General features: G+C 40.8%; 1 protein-coding gene across 5 annotated transcripts in view; it reads left to right on the forward strand.

Annotated features, from left to right (window-relative positions):
• The window catches only part of LATS2 (large tumor suppressor kinase 2), a 50,579-nt gene that overhangs the window by 7,503 nt on the left and 28,129 nt on the right, over positions 1–14,947 (forward strand). The gene's annotated exons all lie outside the window — the stretch shown is intronic.

The raw sequence follows: 14,947 nt of genomic DNA on the forward strand, positions 1-14,947 counted from the left end.
ACCCAATGCTGTGAGGCTGGTAAATGGGCATTGAAGCCCCTCCTCCCCCCATCTCAAATGCCAGGAGCAAATGTTTAGACCTTAAGGATTTAAGTCCATGAATAGCTAATGGTCTACTTGAGCCTTCCCCTACAGCAAGCCTGCAGAGTGCAAGATCTTACACCTCCTGGTCCTGCTTCATGGTACGCTAACCAGCTGTTTAATGGCTGCAAGTGTCCTGAATTTGGCTATTTGTCATAAGAAGCTCTAATCACGGGCGTTCTAGGAAGTTGCGAAGAGTGGCTACGGCACTGGACTTCATCTGGATCTTTGGATAACTGCTCATTGTTCAGGTCACCATAAGCCACCTCCAGCACCGCTAATTCCCTCAGGTACTGGATACCTCTCTCCATGGTGGTCCACTTGCCTGGGCAATATGTAACATCTTCCTTGAAGGGATATCTTTCCTTCATACCTGACAGGGGCTGCCTCCAGAGGCTGAGAGCATGTGCCCCTTTTCCAGCCAGGTCAGCTGTCCTGGTTGTGCTGCTTCCCAGCTGCTTGTGCACCTGGCAGAGCACGGGAAGCTGAAAAGTCCTTGACCAGTGTAAACATTACTTAGCAACGACTAAAACATCAGTGTGTTACCAACATTATTCTCATATTAAATCCCAAACACAACACTATACTGGCTACTAGGAAGAAAATTAACTCTATGCCAGCTGAAACCAGGAGAGATGGCTTTAACATTATTCAGTTTGATCTTATGTGAACTCCATTTTCAAGCTGGATTTGCACCAACACTTTCTGGTGTTCTAGATGGAACACTGGAAAGTAATCCTACCCTTGTGGGTCATCTGTTCTGGTGCACACCATGCAAGGATCGTGATTCTCCTTCAGTCTGTTTATTGGGCCACAATAAGGATTTTTGGAGGGGTGAAGGGAAGCAGTGACAATTAAGAAGGAAGGAGTATAAATTTTAGAGGCTGGGGAAAGGATACTTCTATTTATTACTCTTATTAGCTCCACTCATCTAGCATATCTGTAGCATGGTTAGATTTTAACAACAACCATTTTACATACTACAAGAGATGTTGCCTGTTAGGTAACATAAAGGTAGGGTTTGTAGCTCCCTGTTCTGCCTAACTGACTCTAAGATGAAATTGAAATTGCTTTAATTAAATAAAAAGGAAACATCATAACATTTTATTACTTTATTCTTGCTCTATGAAAGCCCCACACAGACAGGAAATTGGTTATAAGCTGGTTGGTAAACTTAAAGTATATAAAACGCAGTGTAATTCATGAACTAAATACAAAATTCTTGTGTCTTTCAGTTACAGTCATCATAGATGATGTGTGTGAAAACTTTTTTTTTTTGATTGATTAGGAAGCTGCCAGTGTCCTTTTAAATGTTCTTTCACTTCAGCCATTGTGTAGCTTATGATTTTGTAGTGAAATCTGGCCCCCCAAACTTAATGGGGACTTTGCTGTTGACCTGAAAGAAGCCAGGATTACACACTTTTTTTTTAAGAGATACAAAACAAAATTACACACGTAATTAGTCATAGTTCTTCTCAACCAAATGGATTAACTTGTCTGTTGTTTGCTTAAGTCATCTTTTCAACAGTAATTATTTAGCAAGTCTCAATCAAAAATAATTAGTGCAGCATAAATCGTTTTGAAACTTGTAGAACATGACTGCAAAAGGCCGGACCCTTTCTGTTGCAAAAGCTTGAAGCCAAAAGCACTGCTAATAGACTGTTCTTTAGTAAATAAAACTCCTTGGGCTTGGAAGTGTAATGTGCAGTCACTGCAGAGGGACAAGAGCGTGGAGCGTCTGTCCTGCAGGCTGGTAAGCCGCTGGAATCACCTGGGGCAACTGGATGGCATGGCATTTGGGGTGTGGTGGTAAATGCAGCTGCTGTTGTGGATTGAATTTTTCTAATGAATAGATGCAATTGAGCATATGATCAGTGACATTCCAGCAACCTGAATGGGCTGTACTGTACTTCCTGTACTTCCTTAGAGCATAAACAGCCACTGACATTGTAATGTAGAGTGGGCTGCAGCAGTTCTAGATGAAATGTGGAACGTTACACACTTGTCACTTCCCCCCCCTCCCCCCACAAGCAAACTTCTTTTCTTTGAGCAAGGGTGAAGATTACTAGACATAGCTTGTTTGGGCAGCTGTTTCTAAGAAAAAGTTAAGTTTTAGGATTTTTTACAGGCTGTGTACCTCCAATAACATGCATCATGTACTATACACTGAATAACTATGTGAATCTGAGAAGCAGGGAAGTCCTTATGCTTCACTTTTTCCAGAGGCTTTTATAAATCTCTCTGTAATAAAACATGTACACCCCACCTGTGCCAATATCAGAACATTCCGAAGGGGAAGATCTGTCCTTTGGACACTAATTATAGTGTCTTTCAAGGAACTGGAATGGTGTTTGTGGGTACTGTAATGTGTCTAAGAATATCAAGCTGACCATCCTGTCATCTGTGTTACGCTGCGTTCATGGAATTCACTTTGTAGAAGTGGGGTGGTTTTGGGTTTGGTTTCTTTTTTAATTCTCCTTCTTGCATTCCAGGATTCTTTTGATCTCTTCATGATGGATTACATCCTTTTTGTTTAACCCATTTGGCAAAGATTCTACCCTGATTTGGGAACTGCTGCTTGATTTTGGGAAACTTTGAGAATGGGGAATACAGTATTTATCTCAATTTGAACAAATATTTGCACTTCTTTAAGCGAGGGAAATTCTGCTATGCCAAATAGAGCTCGGGCAGAAAGTCATTTTTATGTTTTGCATGTGGAATTAGTATTCTGTTTTTTCTTTTCTCTACAGGGTTTTAGGTCGTGCTTGTTCATGTATAATCCATGTGCCACCTAGCAGTGTGTACTGAGCAGTATGACTTTTCATCCTATTGTTGGAGTGATGAGAAGAAGCAGATACAATGCAAAGTTTTGTTTTGGTAACAGGCAATGCATGGCTGGAGTTCTGCTTGTAGTAAAATATCTGTTGCGATGTATTTGCTAAGAGGACAAGTCTAAAAATACAGTTTGCCTTCGAGGTGAACGGCAGCAAATTTTGTAATAGCCCTGAGCAAATGAGGGAATTAATTTCATAATATTGGCCTGTCTTGTAACAAAATTTTGTCTTCTGCTTGGGTAAACTTTACCTGTGTTAAGGGTTCTGCTTGCCCAGCTATTTACCAAAACCTCCAGGATGAGCATCTTAGTCATCTTCTGGGTGGTTGGGGTCCAGATTGTTTTGATAATGAAAAATGAAGAATGAGCTGTTACAAAATTGCCCAGGTTATTCTGTGGGATGTATGTTAAAGGTGGCAAGAGTCATTATAAGCTATGTTGTAGGTCAGGAGGAAATCAGTATTCTTGGGTTACAAGGAGAAAAAAGAGGCCTTCAAATGAGGGCACTCACTGCTGAATGTAAGAGAAGGGGTTTATTTTAGCAGCCGAAGTAGATTTGATAATTCAGGCCAACAGTCTCTTGTGTGTTCGTTTGCCTCCCTCATTTGAAGGTGAGTTGTTCACTCTGTCTTCTCTTTGCTAGATGTGTTCAGAGCTTGTTTTGTAACCTTTTTCTATACTTCTCTTTTCTTTCTAACCTCCCTTTTTGGTTTCAACCTTTTTCTAATTTCTGAGAAGTTTCCAGTGTCATCCAGTGTTCTTCCATCAAAGCATGTAAAGGAATGTGTTTTCCCACCAGTACGCCTGAAGTTAGCCCCTTAAGTCATTTCAGTTTTTAGCTGCTTCAGAACAAGTCAGTCATAGCTTTCCAGGGGCTGAAAGCAAGAGGTGAGGATTGCTCTTAGCTGATACCTGCTGACACCTCTCTCTTCTATCCCATTTCTCATCTCCAGTCTTCCTGTGTTGCTGTCACTTCTTCATGACACTGTCTTAGTAAATATACTTAAATCCTCCGTGTCGTGACGCAGTTCCTGCAATATATTTGGGAAGGTGCTCTTGGCTTTGTTGTGTGTGACTGCAGCTTAGAGTATGCTTTTGTCCTGCAAAAGGGAGAAAAAGAATTTTGTCTTTTCCCTTGCATTTTTGCAGTGGTGGAAATACTCCTTGGCAGTAGTAGGTGATTGCATGTGCTCCTTTACATGACAAGATGTGGCTTCTTGGCAGCTGGGCAGTAATATGGCAGTGAACAAGACTACAGTATGTTTTAAACTTTGCCCTTTATTTTTGTTAGTCTGCTTTCTTCTTTGGCAAACTATAGAATAAATTGCAACTTGGTAGTAGGATTATGTTTGAAATGACAGAACAGGAATCAGATGCCAGACTTCAGCTGCAGATAAGTGTGAATCTTGAGTTATGTTAAACTAATGTTTCCCTATTCCTCATGTCAGATAATCATTCTAGAAACTTGGGAGTTAATATAAAGGTCTAAAATTACATATTGCTGCAACAGGGTGCAGGATTAACTTGCGTTGGATATTTAAATTATATTTATCAAAATGTAATTGCCAGAAGAAGGTTGAGCTATGCCTTTTTTTTTTTTTTATAAAAAAGGAAATGGCTTCATCACAGTCACTAAAAATTCTGTGTAAGCATTAACTTCAGTCTCTGAATAAAAAAAGCCCTTGTGACCAAAAGTAAAGATTGCCATTATTATAACAGGAAGTTGATATCACAATAGTAGTAGGGTGTAACTGTTCCTTTTGCATTTTTTAGTTGTTCTCGGCCTAAATCTCTGCTGTTCTTTTCAGCTTGTATCTGAGAGGAACCAGTGTGATTTTATGCTGAGACTGAAAAATAGCATCTTTGCATGGGGGGATGGGTTTTTGTTTGTTTGTGTTTGTGGTTGTTTGTTTTTTTTCTTTCTCAAAAAAATGGAATGATGCTTTTAAACTTAGATTTCAGTAGAAGGACTGGATGCAAGGCTTTTGTATGCTACAGTCCTTAGAGATAATCCAAGATGTGCATTTGGAACTAATTTAATTCAACCTAGTTAGTTCAAACTATCAGAATGCTTTTCTGATAGTTGCTAAACTAAATAAAGGCTTATGTTAAAGCTGCTAATTGAATATCAGTAGAATGCAAATAAAAGTCCATTTCCACTTCTCATGTGATATACAGGTATGTGCCATACTTGTGTGGAGCGAGGGGTATTTTTTATATTTTCTTTTTCTTTTTTTTTTTTCCTAAAGCATGACCGAATATACAGAGTAACTTACAGTGGCAGTCCTTTTTCATCACTTTTTTTCGTGCTGTACCCACAGGAAAAAATATTTTGCAGACATTTTGAAATTAGTTGATCAGCAGAACTGAAACTAAGTTAACAGCAAGAAAAAAAATGGGGAATTTCATCTGTACCCTCTGTAGAAATACTAATACTGTCACCAGGTACATGAGCTTATAGTAATTTAAATTACAAGAGTGTAGCCAGGCATTCAATTGCATAATATGATCTGATAAACTGAAGGGAACTAAACTACTTTTTCTTCCATTTTATTTATAAAATATCATTGCCAGATACTGTCATATTTGCCCAAGGACAGAATGAAGTTACTGTGACTGTATTTTCTGAAAGTATGGTAGTATTACAACCATGTGTCTGTTTTCTGGAAATATTCAAGATGCTGGCTGAATTCTTACCAGACCACTGTTGGAAGGAGAAACAGTGACCAGCACGATCATGCCCAGGAGGTAGGGACTGAGGATTACACCGCTGTTGCTCTGAAGGTGAATGGGTATGTGCTACAAAACAGCAGAAGTGCTTTTTGGTTGTGAGGTTGATCATGTCACCCTCGAGCAGACCACAGCTTGTTGGTACTCCTTTGGGCACAGCATTCAAATCCTGCTCGGCAGCTGCTTGTGGTGGTGGTGACTCCTATATAATGTCCATGTCCCATGTGTGTTGCCTGTGTATCCCCCAACCTACCATAAATCAGGCTCCAGTACGTATATTCTTTGTTCCTTGGGCATTGGCTGTCTCTGTGACTTGCAAACGCATGTAAGCAATGCTATCTAAAATAGGCAAGGAGACATGAAAGAGACCTTCAAGTTGAGTTTTCTTGGCGATGGCAGCTGCTATTTTTCTCATTTGTTGGGTATATTCATTAATTCCCAACCATTGCCTCTTTTTTCTTCTTTTTCTTTTTAAATCTCTCTTAACGAACAGCTGGGCAGGCCCAGGTTTTTCTTTATTTGACTTATGAAGGAATTCTGGCTGGATTGCAAGCTGCCTCACTATGGATATAGCTACTCTAGAGTAGATGTTTTACAATCAAGTACTGCTGGAACAAATGCAGTTTGCACTAGTAAATTCTAGGAGGGACAGACACCCTGTCTGTTTGCTTAAACCTACAGATGTTTGTGTTAATTTGGTCCTTATCCTTACATAAGTCATGTGTACAGCATGTGAAATACATTCCACTTTTTTCACTCTTTCTGCTTATGTTCATAACGTAATTGTGAGTGTAGCCTAGATGTGGCATTTTTATGTGGCTTGGAGTTGAGACTTAGAGTGGGAAATGCTGGTCTTTATTTCTGGGTTTTCATGATTCCATAGCTTTTTGGAAAAAAATAAATTTAAAAATGCCTCTGATTACCAAAATAGAGGCTGAAGTTGCTGTGGCATTGTGGTCTTTGGTGTTATCCTACCATAGCAGTAGCAGGCTCGTATTGTCCAGACTTGAGAGGGATCCCAATTTCCCATCTTCAGAAGATGCTTAAATAAAAGCCTGGTGAAAGTCAACCAGTCAACCTCTTGCTGTCTGCCTGCTCTACACATCTGCTGCTGGTCACCCAAAATACTGTTGCTACTGGAATATTTTTGACTTCATGTTACTTGGCAGCTGATGTGTCTTCCTTGGTACCATGTGGCTTCTGCTGAGGTGGTTCTGTCAGCTCTGATCCTGATGGGGTCACCCAGCTATGGTTGCAGCACAGTAAAACTGGTTTTGTTCTAATGGTCTTGTCCTGCCATCTGGACTGTCACTGGCAATTCACAAGAAACTTCTCGTGTACAAATTGACACGTAGAAATTAGGTTTCACCCAAGAGATGCATGTGTGCATATATCTATTATGATGACTGCAGTGTTTGCATGGTACCAGCTGTTTATGAAGAACTTCATCCATAGGATTTGGTACTGCACTGAAGATTTCTCTTTCAGTCTAAGTAAACAAAATTCTAATGTTTGAGGCTGTGTTCTGCTTCCCTGCAGTGCAAGAGATGGATTTTTCCTGATGAGAAACTTGTGCTCTTCATTTTAACTGAATCCAAGCAATTAAAAATATTTCCCCAGGAGGTGAAGGATGAAGAGAACAGGAGAGGATATGAAAATACTTTAAAAAAAAAAAAAATTATTTCTGGGTCAGTTAATTTTCAGAAGGCCGAAGCCAAAGAACACTGTGTACTAGTAACTTTGTGAATCAGGTAACAGCTATGGCAGGGACAGCCTGTGAAAATAACTATTTTCTGTATGCTTTGTCTTTAATTGTTATCAGTGTATATGTGCGTGTGAAACTTACTGCGACACATATTGTCTTCTACGCATTTAGAGAAATATAAACACAATGTAAATGCAAAAATGTTGAGATTTAAATGTAGATTGCTTCAATGACCAAGCATTTTGCAACTGTTTTCTATATCCTTCATTACTCTAATGCATGATTTGTAAATTACTCATTTCAGCTAAAGCGTGCAAAGATGCAGTGTATTACTCCTCACGTACATAAAATGCTAGAAAGAAGACTGCTGATACTAGGGGATAATATTAGTTAAGTTCTTGCTCTTCAGAGAGATTGACTTCAGTAGGACAAGTAGCAGTGTAATATTATTCCTATATAAGTCTTTACATGGTTAGGTTTGGATTTTAGCCACCATTTATGAATCTGTTGGATGTGGGTTATTTCAAAACAGAAGAAAATGTCAGCACAGACTTGGAGATCATCATTGCTGCTCTGCAGCTTCCTTCTCTCCTTGTTTGTTTTGTTCTTCCACTGTATCACCTCTTAAATATCTTCAAGCTATTCAAGTTTATATTATACCTTCCTTTACCTGTTGTCCTATTGCATTGTTTTTTCTGCTTTGTTGGTTTGAATGACTTACATTTAACACCTCCTACATGCTTTTCTCCATGTACCTCTGAATACCCTAAATTACTTAATTTTTTTTTAATAATTGCAAACTATTAAGAAAGAACTCTTCTATAACTTCAACCTTATTTTTTTAGATTTGATGTAACAACCTAAAGAATTACAGATGCAACTGTAATGTGACTTTGACAGCATACCCCATATATTTTCATTTCTGCATCTTTCTTCCATTCAGTGTCAGGACTCCATAGTCTGTGCTTAAACTAGCCACCTGTCCCATTTGTGGTTTTCTTCCAGCTTTGCCACAGTCACTGTGTTCATTCCACGTTCCTGCCAGATGTCAGCCTGATTAAGGTGCATAAAATCTAATTTAATCAATGTAACTGGAACTTTGGAAATATTAATATGTGCAGGATATCCTGGTTTACAAAACCAGAAAAAAATCTCTGTCTGTCTCAATTAAAAATATAAAAAGTTGTGGCCATATGACAAAGGTCTTTGAACCAAGACAAATCCACTCCATATTGGGCTCTTTTTGTCCTGGCTTCAAATGAGCACTGCATAATTTTCTCCATAGATGTGCACTCCACCTTGGTGGAGCCTGTTTTTTCTGATTGTCCAGCACAGTATCTCACTTGTGCTTTTAGATGATCCCCTGATTGCCTGTGTAATGTGTGCTGCACAGACATGGTAGTGACCAACTGGCTGTGTGCTGGAGCAGGGTGGAATTCCTCTTTTTTTTTTTTCAAGTGCTCCAGCAGTTGCTGTGCTGAAAACTCACTTCCATCTCCTTCCTGTGATCATTTCTTGCACCTTGGCCATCCCTTGCATTCTGAAAATCTCTTTTTATTATGTTCTCTAATGCAAGCACTAAGTTCATTGAGTGCTTTCTTGAATGTGCGTTATGAAGAACCTGTGAAACATATGTGTGGTGTAGCAGTCATGCAAATGGTGGAAAGAAGATGTTGATGCAGTGCTCAACAGTGCAAATCAAAGACCTAGAGCCTAGAAGGAGTTTACAAATGGGCAAAAGTCATCAGTCTCTGCCAGGGCACGTGGTGAGCCAGCTCCCCCATAGTACAAAAGCAGGACCTCACTGGGAAGTGCCAGCAAATTCAAAAGCAAGCCACAAGAATTTTCATTTGCGTTGGTGTGCCTCCCCCCACCCCCATCTCTCTGTTTACTGAGAAGTGAACCTTCAGGGTTTTTAGCCACATGAAAGTAACCTAGAAAAAGTATTTTTCAGTACTACTTTGGTGCTGTAAAACCTTCTGTAGCAAATCAGTTCCACTTTTCCAGGAACTTCCCTGTGGCTCATAAGCGTTAGAAATTGCTGGAGGTTGAGAACTTGCTGTTGCAGGCCCTGCTCTACCCTTACGCAGAAATGGGTGCTCAGATTTACTGCCAGGGAGAAGCTGTTGCCTCCTGAGCCTGGAACACCTCTGCTCAGGAGGCAGAGGAGAGTCTGAGCTGCAGCATGGTCTGTGGCAGAGCTCCGGTGTTGGAGGTAGAGCTGCCTTCTCCCAGATTCCTGGGAAGGTCAGAACGTCCTGCTATGTGTTCAGCATCTCCAGGAACACTATTTTGGGCAAATAGCAGTGCTACGTGTTTAATAGGATTCCTTGATTTTGCAGAGGGCCATTTTCATCCTCTTGCCTCGTGGAGGAGGTTTTGTGCTCCCAAGCTCTCCACTGTCTACTGGAGTTTGAACTCAGTCATTACCCTGCCCTATGTGGGCCAGACAACAGCAGCTGTAGCATTAGCACAGCATGTCGGGGAGGCTAGTTATCTTACTTTCAGCTATGTATAAAACTTCCTTCTCTTCCTCTCTCCCATTACCTTGAAATAGGACCATTGCCCAGCACTAGGCAAAACCCTGAGTCAAACTAGCAGGGCACCATCAACCCTCCTTGCACACGAAGTTTTGAGGCCATGAAGTTGGGGAAAACCCTGCCACTAGACCACAGATCTGGTTTGTTTTGCCACTTTCACATAGTAGTTTTGTGGTTTCCCAGTCTGGGAAGAGGCTCAATGGAACTAATTTTTTACTTCCCCCCTCCCCCCTTTTAAATTTTTTTTTTTTCACTCTCAGATCGTGGCAGCTAATGGATAGAGGAGGTATTACTGCTGAGGTTTAAACTCTGACAGGAAAGTGATAACTGACAATCATGAGGGCAAATGGGAAGCATAACAAGGATGAAGCCCCTGCTAAAAAGCAGGAACTGGATGTGTGAGCAGAGAGGATGATGTTTGGCATTTACTTGGGGAGGAGGGCAATCAGGTCACAGAGCCGGTAGTGCTGAGTTCAGCCATTAGTAGCAAACTGGTTGTTTTAATTGGAGGAACATTAGTGCTAATGAAGTATCTGCCTTGAAAATTGGATGTAGTTTTTGAGGATGAAAATCCTAATCATGCACACCGAAGTCCTGTTTTGGTCTCTCAGCCCCCAAGCTGCCTGTACGACTGAAGCCAGTGTGTGGTCAGCAAGGGCTTGTGCTTGGATATGAGGAAAGTCCTTTTCTTCAGCTCTGCAGTGTGGAAGGAACAGCGGCCTGAGCCAGAGCTGCTCCCTGCACACCAGGGAAAGCAGCGTAGGGTTCCCAGCAGTGCCCCCCAACAGTGAGTGACTGCTGCTTGCTCTAGCTGGCAGGCACTGCAGAGGAGGAGAGGCGTCTTCCCCACCTTCCTAGCCTATTGAATTTAAAAGCTCCAGGTTGCCTTGCTTTCCTCCTCCCCACTTCCCTCTTTTCAGTGTTTTTTGTGTGCTTGCTGTCATGCTTAAGTCTTGCTTAACCCCTCATCCTGCCCACATGCTCTGCTCACAAGGCTTAATTGCTTTTGTACTTGTAGGTAACACCCTCCTCTGTTCTAAATGCCTGGCTTCTATGCGTGTTGCAATGGCTGTTCTTGCTTTTGGGAAAATAAAGGATTTGCTTTTCATGTAAAAATAGCTTTATTATTTCCATACGCGAGTAGCAATCGGGGCAGGCATGTTTCCAGGTCAGCCTGGAGATGGGGTTGGATAGTGAAACCCTCTGTTCCAAAAATGGGCTGGAACCGGCAACGGGTCTTGATGTACTGAGCAAAGCTAACTGGCTTGGAGAGAAGTGGGATCCTTTTTTGGGTGCACATGTAACATGCTGGTATTCTCTGCTATGGAAGGGAGCCAAGCATTGACATAATGAGCACTTTACTCTGTTAAGTACTTACATTAGTTTTACAGTTTTCTCATAATCATGTTCTTTTGGTAATTGTAGGCATGGGTTTTGAATAAAAGATTGCAAAGGAAAGTTTCTTAGGGCATAGTCTGTAACTACAAGTGCATAGACTGAGCAGAAGGGATGTTTGCAGGAGCAGTCTGTATTATTCCACAAGATTGTGCTCAGTTGGGTACTGAGTAAATAAACAGTAAATGTGCAAATCTTGGATACATGTTGCTCTATGCTTGTTTAGATAGTCCAGCTGTACTTCGGATTTTATTCTCTATGGTAGCTGTCTTGTGAATCTTCTGGCTCGTTGCCATGTATTTCTAGATTTATATGAACATGATGTGGATCTTTTTCATCTCTGTGTTTTGCTAATTCATATTTTTACTTCCTTCAAGCATATTTTAGAGGTCTCTTTAAGGCTTTTAAAAACTAGTCAGCTTGAATTTTCCCTTTATCTTCACAAAAGTCACTACAGAAGTAAGGAAAAAAGCACAGAAGGGGAATTACAGGCAGCATTAAAAATGTTCCTTCAGAACAGAAAAGCAGATTTAACATGAATTAAAAACTCAGCTCTGTTTCAGAGTTGCAAAAGCTCTTTTATTCACCAGAGAACTGTTAAAGCTAGTAATTTTTGGCATAGTATCGGTCAGGGAAGCGTGACAAAGTGCAGTGGAATGCACTGAGCTGCGATCCAGCTTGTAGTGGTATATGACTTTAGTGTATGGAGCATTGCAGGAAGTGCTGGGGGGGTGGGGTGGGGAGGCCTTTTCATTTCATCAGCTACTGAGTAACAGTGTTCTCCTTCCGTAGACCCCACCTGCAACAACAGAGGGTCCCTTGGATGCTTGGGTCAGACGACAAAATGTGAAGAGCCTGCACAATCTCAGTTTCTGGTAGAACTTGGCTCTGTTCTCTGAGCACTGCTGTGCAGAATGCAGTGAGATGAGAAAGCTGGGAAGAGTAGTGTGTGTGGGATTGCAGATCAACTGTGCATATGTCTAGACTGGGACCATATCCCCAGCCCCACCATGCTGGAAGATGAAGATTCTTGGGCTGAAATTCTGTCCTCATTGAAATCAGCAGTAAAATTCCTATTGACTTCATCAGGCCAGAGCTTCGCTGCTTATTTTGAGCAGTAAAAGGGTCCTCCTCTTCCACCAGTACACACACATGCTAAGTTCATTTACTTAGACCTAGGTTTTGGCAAGATTTTGGCCTTAAATGGAAATCTGCTCAAATCCATTTAATATCAGTAGCTTGGATTTCAGATTACATAGACGATTAAACCCAGCTATGTGTGATAATTAATAACCAGTTAAGATATTCCTGTAATTTGAAGCATACCTGGTATTTTCCTTCTTTCTTCTCTAAATTATGGTGCTGGTGTCCACAGAGTTTTCCAAGCATTTGCAATGACATTCTAAGAAAACATGATGGTACCTTTCCTGGCAGAACAGGATCTTTGGTCTATGACCTGCGTGTTAGAAATTGGGAAAAGCTTGGTGTGGTATGCATCATGTTACCAGTATAAATTGCTAACAAGAGTTTTACTGTTCACCTTGGGTTTCACATTTGCATTGCTCTGTTACAGCGATAATCAAATACAAAGCCACGGTTATATTGGCATTGCAGTAAAGCTGTGTGGTGCAACATCATTGCAAAAAATGAGGTCTCTATGCAGAAGACATTACAACCTGAATTGATGTTCCAAAGGTAGGGGTGTAGAAAGGTTGCGGCACATAGAAGATGAAAGGGTAATGATACTCAGTGTTTTTATTGTTCGCATACCTGTATCATTCTTACTGTCTGCTTACTTAATGTTCTTCAAGAGGAGAGCTTGAAGTTGTATTGAAAATGTGGGTAAATGTTCAGAGCAGGAGTAAACGAGTAGTCAGCTGGTGGGATGTTCCAGCCTGTATGCTTCACATTAGAAAGAACGCAGAAGTTGCTTGGCCAATAGATCACTTAGATGGGAGCATTGTAATACTCATTGAAAGCTCATTTGGCATTTAGGATATAGATCCTATTTAAGATGTAGGCTGTCAGGTTATTACAGGTTAGGGTACTTCTACTCTAGATTGTTAGCTCTACCCTTTTGCAGAGACAAGCTGAAAGTTGAAAACTATTAAAATTGATATACAAGAATCATTATAGTCATTCAAGTAATGGGCTGCCTGTGGAACTACTATGATTATATTACTGTTTTCTTTGCATGGCAGTACTTCAGATAGTTCCAACATGTCAGATATTGCATGTTCTGGAACATAAATCCTACAAATTTCAGTTGTGGAAAAAAAAATGCCTAAATTCAGGTTTTCACACATACTTCTACATGTGTTATATATATACACATACTTCTAAGCTTGCTTATCATTGGCCTCTGGTTAGTCTCTGAAGGTGGTGGCAGATACTGGAAAGCTTGGTTAAAAATAATTAATCATAATGTCGACAATTTTAAGAGCTGATGGATGCCTTGGAGAAAAGGAATAGAGAGTTGCAATGCTTGTTACAGGAAGTGAATATTGACCTTGGAAGCAGAGTGTCTTCTTGAACGCTGCTGTTCAGGAATCATTGCCTCTCTAATGCTGTGTCTCACAGCATTATCCAAGGCAGTGTGCACACAGACAGGAGCCCAAGTAAGATGCACACACAGTAGAAGTGAGGAAAGAGCGTTTCTCTGGAGTTACAGAAATTACTCCAAGTCGACCTCTTGGAATTTACTGGTGTAGTGTGAACTCAATCATCAAAATACAGAGACTGTCTCCATGTATCATTACCATGGAGGCTTAGCTTTGTTTTGGGCTTGGCATGCTCAAAGAGTATGAACACAGATCTTCTCATGAACCTGCAGTGCAGTGTGATGCAATGACATCTGTTTAACAGTACTTGGCAACATGCACACAGGTTAGAAACCAGTAGGAGTACTGTCTCCACCCAAGTCTCATAGGGGAAATTTAGGAACTTGGAAGTTGATTGCCTAACCAGACACATATCCTTACCTTTGGCAGCTTTGTTGAACAGGTGCGTAGAGACTATTTTTTTTTTACTTCATCCAGAAACCAAGACGTTCACCAGTGCACTACTGCTCATTGTTGAGTCTTAGTTTCTGGGACTCTATATTATGAAGCCTCCCTTCCATGCGATGTAGTGTTGTGCTTGTTACTGCTGGTGTTATCCTGTCAAAGCACTGGCCAGGTTTCCTTCTGCATCTGAAATATTGGAGAAGAATTTTGCCTAGCGTGATTTTGCTGTAGAACTCACTTTTAAGAATATGTTTTCTCAAGGCAGAAAAGTGATTATTTGTCTCTGGTTTCTTAATATTTTGCACCCTTAAAGATGTCAGAAGAAACGTTGCTGTCTCTGAATATTATTCATGCAACTGAGCATGTGCTGTAATAATAATGAAGCCTGAAGAACAATTGCCATTTTTTCTATCAAGTGACATGGGTTGAGAGCATTGGAAAACAACAGTCTCCTAAAAGTTTGAGTAAAGACTTGAAGGAGGGAGGTGAGGAACATTGATCCACTGCCAGGATTACTGGGAACTAGTAAGCAAATATGTCAACACTGTGTGACTTGGTCAAGGGAACGGTTTCTTGATCTGCTTGAGAAGCCTCAAGCTTCCTCCTCAAACTTCAGCTGTGGAAAAAGGATGAGGGGAATTTTGTCCTCTGCTCCATT

This window comes from Mycteria americana, chromosome 1, assembly GCF_035582795.1.
Source record: "Mycteria americana isolate JAX WOST 10 ecotype Jacksonville Zoo and Gardens chromosome 1, USCA_MyAme_1.0, whole genome shotgun sequence".
Taxonomy (NCBI): domain Eukaryota; kingdom Metazoa; phylum Chordata; class Aves; order Ciconiiformes; family Ciconiidae; genus Mycteria; species Mycteria americana.